Raw genomic sequence first — 6091 nt, forward strand, 5'->3', positions numbered from 1 at the left:
AAAATGTTTGCTTTTGTTCATAAAAAGTCATTTTTCTTGAAAACGGTTGACTTTAGAGCAATGAACCAAGAGAACTCTTATTGTGTAAAATTCATTGGCGCTTTAGAATTTGCTGTCAAAAGTCAATTTTTCCAGTGGCGTAAAATTTAGGGGGGGAAAAACCCTTACGATACCTTAAAATCTCCACCACTGGCACGTCCAATGAATTCGAGAAGGGTGCGAAAAAGTAGCTATTAATAGTGGTAATGTGTGTACAAAAGCTCAGTCCTGTAGTTCAAACGATTCCTAAGATATTGTCGAAAAACTAAAAAAAAATTAAAGTTTCGACACCGTGTATCTTGAAACCGAAAGCCCGGAGAGAAAAATTGAAGAGGAAAAAAATGTTTCTTTTTTCAAGAGGAATTTACAGTTTCCGTTGCGACACTTATTTAGGAACACCCTGTATTTCTCTGAAAAGATTGTTTACATTTTTTAGAGTAGACTGAAAAAAAAGTTATAAAATTAATTCATTTTTCTGCCTGTTATGATTTTTTAAATTTCTGAAATCATCCCTTAAATTTTAGTCTCCATAACTCTGTTAATTTTAATAGTAGGTACAAGAAAAAGCTAATAGACCATTTTTATGTAGAATTTTGTGCTCTACAACATTTATAAGAAACTGTTTTTGTAATTCTATAAGTTGGTGTCGTGCTTTGTCGTTTCAATTTCTGCAATACTTCGTGGCTATCAAGCACGTGTGCGTTCTCATTTTACTAAAAATGTATTCACCGACACCCCTGTGTATTTTTCAACAGGGAATTACCTACTTATTAATTTACACCCTGTATAAAAAAGTCTTACATACATGACCTAGTACGGTGATAAAATAAGCAATTATCTAGTGCGTACCTATAATTTTACATAAAACTTTTATGAGTGTACTTACAATTATCACCTCTTAGTAAAGAAATAATTGGACGTGCAATTGTGTTTTTTATGACTGCGCCAAAGTCGTTTATTTATATCATGTTACCACACCGCGCTGGTCATTTTTTTTCGTAATTATAAAATTTTGCGGAATCATATTCCCCAACCGAAGATTCCAATTCTAGGTCAAGCTAGGAAAGTCGGTGTCGTGACTTGCAATTTATGCAGTGGTCCATGGACATCATACACGTGTGTTCATATTTCAATATAAAAAGTGAATTCGGGTCTTCAGCGGGTCAATATACGGGGGGATATCATATTCTGTTAAAAGACATATGAAAATAAACGAGTATCGTATTCCCCAAGCGAAGATTTCAATTCTAGGTCAAGCCAGGAAAGTTGCTGTCGTGCCTTGTCGTTGCAATTTCTGCACTTTGTGACGCTTGTGCACTTTAATGTGTCATTTTATAACATATTTGTGGCCGGTTAGTAAAAAATTTGGGGTTTATGGAAAATTACCACTTCCGAACCCCTGTCTACTAGGACTAAACACAACCGCTCCTCTCGCGAGTACGCACAGACCCCCCACCTGCCCGACGAAACGCAAGACCAGTCTTGCGGCCACCGGACTCACCGGACTCCAACAATTGACGAGCGACGGGCGATCTGCGACGTGTTTTTGTTTTTCTCTCCGCATGCACCCGCGATCTCCGTCTGTAGATAGTTTTGGTGCAGTGAACTACAAAATCTAGTGTGCAGTACCACCAGGAGTATCAGTTCAGTGAGTAAGTAGCGTTTAGCGTTTGTTACGGGTGATTTCTTGCATTTTCTCCGTTCTGTTACCGAGGCGAGGCGATTCATAAATGATCATTATATAACATTAAATACGACGGATATCAAGTTTGGTGGAAAGAATTTTGTGTTTTATGTATGGAATGTGAAGCAGTGCGTTGCCTTAGATTGGGCTGTGATGCGAGAAGAATTTCACATTTTTATAAGGTCGGCATTTTCGTTTGTGACTCGATTTTACGCGACCTTTTTCTATTGGAAGACATAAAATTTTGTTTTTAACTACGTAGCGGAAAGGAATTGGTTATTTTTTATTAAAAATTAGTAGTAGAAAAAATAGTTGTACTAAATTCAGCGAAATTATAACAAATTTTCCAAAATACAGTAAATTTCTCGACAATTTAACATTTAAATTTTTAAATATATTATTCTGTGCTATTGAGCTCAGTTCTATATTTTTCATAAAACATTTCTTGTTTTAATTATACTTTCTTTACAATTTTCACAATTTCTTGTCATCATATTGCAAGCATATAGTTTTCCAAAATATTCGCAAGTCAAAGATTCGTCTATTTTATACATCTCTTCACTACACCAGAACTCGATAAACTGTTCCCATACTATTGTTTTAGACTTTTTTGACATTTTTAGGTATTAAGTTTGTAGTTCTTTTCGAATTACTGATTAATCTTTACCGAAAAGAGACATTTTAGAACTCTACACAACAATTTCGACAAAAATCACGTCGACTAAACAAGCAATTGACGTATACGTGACAACAATAACAAACAACATTCGACTAAACGTCGACTAAACAAACAATTGACGTATACGTGACAACAATAACAAATAACATTCGACTAAACGTCGACTAAACAAACAATTGACGTATACATGACAACAATAACAAACAACACCTCACGGCTAGCATGGCTTTCTTTGATTTTTGATTTCAACGATTCCATTTCAAACTGACGGGTTTGATTTTTATTCCGTAATATTTTCTCTGTAATATAAAATGAAATATTTCTTCATAGCATACCATTGCTTTTTTTCTAAAGTAAACTTTTACTGTAAATTAAAATTTTTGCATTTGCTTTTCTGTAAACAAACTGAATTGTAAAAATAGACCAGGGCGGATCTGTTTTGAGGTGGATGTGAGAAGGGGCAAGCAATTTTTTTTTCTGGATTACCTTCAGTACAACTCACATAATAAAAGTGTAGATCCCTAGATCTGGGCGAGGTCCGGAACAGTTTCAAAATTTCAAAAATGTTTAAAAAATTTTAAAAAATACCTATTTTATCTGAATTTTTACTTATATCTTGGAATCTATGCAATTTAAAAGAATATTGAAGAGGAAAAAAAGTTTTAGAATTGAATTTTGCACAATATACTGAAAGTTCAAAATATTTAAATTTATTACCGATGTTGCAAAATAGCAATAATTGATGAAAAAATGGAAAAATAATCAAGTTTTTTGGATAATTTTTTTAAAATATTTTAATTGCTCCGATGGCATTTTAGTTTTGGTAGAAAAAAACTTTAGAGTATAATAAATCAACACAATAAATTTCATTAAAATCGATTCGATAGTTTTCGTAAAATAATTTTTTGAAAAAATTTTTTCGAATTTTCAAAATGTTGCACAGCCTCAAATAAAGCATCTAGATATGTACTTGAAAATTTTTTCACGTAGAAGATTTCGACAGATCCGCCCTGGTCTAAAAGGTGTTTTCGAGATAAACTGTAGTTTTTGCTCAAAAGTACTTATATTAGTTTCACAAATCGTTTAGTCAAATAATACGTTGTTCGAATTCCCATTACGTTTTTTCTTCTTTCTTCCTCTAATATTGGCAAATCTATAATGATACTTTGACTGTTTTTAGAGAATGGGAGAATTTTATAAACACGTGACACTTAAAAAAAAACAATTTGTATTTAAGAATTTTTTTTAAATATTTGAAATATAATGACATATTCGCTATTTTCATGGTTAAATATTTTTAGCAAGTAACTTACTGATAACCTACTGAAAAACTAATTAAATATTATGGATGTTGTATATTAAAGTCGTAACAGTTCAAGGTTCTTTGTTTGTTTAATAAAATTAAATAGTTTTCAAACATAATATTAAAAAATTAATGTATTTTAATATAAACTAGTCACAAAAATTAAAGGATAAAAAAAATCATGACTTTGAAACGGCTGTATCTTGGCGAAAAATGGTAGTAAAGCAATAAATAAATAAGCAAACTGAAGTCTGGAATTTCCAGTTTCAAGATCTGTTTTTCAAAAATGTTTATCGTTGAATACCTTTAAAAAATCGCAAGGAATCCAGCGTTAAAAAAAAATCAAAAGGTCCATGAGTCAAGTCCCTTGCATCGAAAATAATTTTTTATCAAAAAACGATAAGAACCCCTTAATAGAGAATACCTTTTAGTTTTCAAAACCCTGCTTAGATTTTTTGTACGATCATTAATTCCCAAGTATATTTATTATCGAAGCCAAAAAGGTAATTTTTGCTTTGAACGACGATAACTTATCGACAAATCATCGTACAAAGGTCCGGAACAGCTGAAATCAAAGAAAATGAATCAAAATAAATGAACTGACAGTAACAAAAAAAAATACTGAAGTGCGTGAACGAAAGGGAAGCAAAAATTTTGAAAACTTTTTTCCGCTAGGTATATTACGATTCTTTAAAGGTGCCCAACGTTAAAAATATTCCTGATCAAAATATAAAATATTTCGTTGCTTGTAATATACTAAAATACTATAATAAAAAAATATCTTTAGTGTCTTACCCAATTTTTTTAATAAAGCTTATAACTTTTTCCCGAGACAGAGAGGTTTTAGAAAAAAATGTTCGAATTTGTTTACAACTCGAAACGATTAATGTTACATCGTACCAACGTATTAAGTAAGACAAAACTTAATTATTTAATGGCCGAATAATAAATGAGACAGACATAAGAAAAAAATTTCAATGCAAATTTAAATATTTATACAAGGTTATGCTTCGACTTAATACGTAATATTTATGTGGTAACATCGTCTAAATGCCGTTCTCTGTATCTCATTTAAAAGGTTTAGGGAGCAATTTGCAAAATACAACTAATTATAGGTAAAAACTGGGAACTGGGACGAACCACAGATCATAGAATAAAAAAAATCCCACTCTGAAGTTGAAGTTGTAGATATAAACGTTGCCAAACTGTTGAGTATACCTACGTTCGTTACACTAGACAAATAAAGCGAGAGAAAGATAGACAGCCCGGCAACATTGAAACATTATTTGGAAACTAGGACTCAACTTAGGTATTATTAAAGCCGAAAGGTGACAATTTGATATTTAAAAATATTACTGAAAATTATGGTTAATATGAGATTTCAACGTAAGCAAATTTCTACAATTTAATTTGTCACAAATTAAATAAACCTCACCCAAGTTCTGTCTTTACATACACTTCATTGCAATCGGATGAAGTGTTTGCTGCTTTTTATGAACAAAAATTAGATTTAAAATGTCTATGTTAGCCCGTTTGTGTTCGTCGTTCTCTGTTAGTTTGAAAATAACCGGGTTTAACATTTTTTGAGTTTGTAGAAAACAGTCTTTCATGAAAACGGCGCTCTTAACACATGCACAATTTTTTACATTACAGGTAGTATAAACACTGGTTAAATTCTATTTCACGCTGTCTTATAGGCTATTGACTATGTAAAAAAAAGAGGGTACAAAGAAACTACAACGTAACGGAAATTTTATTGTTTGATATGTTCAATTGACCATAAAAAATGATAAAACCGCGGAGTGCTACCTTTTAAAGGGGTGCGTTTTTGAGAACGAAGTAAAAAGGTGGTATTTTCAGTTTTTTTGAGTTTTACTCGAAAACTATGAATTTTTTCTAAATAGTTGTCACCAGAAAAGTTGTAGCAAATTGAATTTGGAATCGAAATGAGACCTTTTGAAGTCAAAAAAATCATTGTTAACAAAAATATGCCCAAAAAACGAGTAAAAAATACCCGAAAAAATGCGTTTAATTTTATTTTCGGTTTTTGTCCCACAACATTTTTCTGAGAGGAGTTAGGTATAGGCATTGCTTCACAGAAAAAAAAGTTAAAGTTTTTTCCTTTAAAATAAGCCTTTATAGAAGTACCTACGACTAATAGAAACCGATATACATCGGATCAAAGTTGGCTACTTTTTGGATTTTTGGCCAATTTTTGTCCATTTTTGACGATTTTCGTCTTATAACTTTTTTCTGAGTTAATTTAGGTATATGTAATGCCATATTCAAATGAAAGCTGGTTTCTAGACCTTTAAAATGGTGCCTGGTAGAAGTTTGTACAATTAAAATCAACCGAGATATGTCAATTTAACCAACGATACTTTTT

General features: G+C 31.7%; 1 protein-coding gene across 1 annotated transcript in view; it reads left to right on the forward strand.

Annotated features, from left to right (window-relative positions):
* Positions 1-1513: 1513 nt before the first annotated feature.
* Positions 1514-6091, forward strand: part of LOC108911468 (fatty acyl-CoA reductase 1-like) — a gene marked incomplete at its 3' end in the record, with an annotated part of 21326 nt that continues 16748 nt past the window's right edge. The window contains exon 1 of the mRNA XM_018716409.2: positions 1514-1691. The remainder of the gene's footprint in view (positions 1692-6091) is intronic.

The sequence above is a fragment of the Anoplophora glabripennis genome, unplaced genomic scaffold, assembly GCF_000390285.2.
Source record: "Anoplophora glabripennis isolate ALB-LARVAE unplaced genomic scaffold, Agla_2.0 scaffold794, whole genome shotgun sequence".
Classification (NCBI taxonomy): domain Eukaryota; kingdom Metazoa; phylum Arthropoda; class Insecta; order Coleoptera; family Cerambycidae; genus Anoplophora; species Anoplophora glabripennis.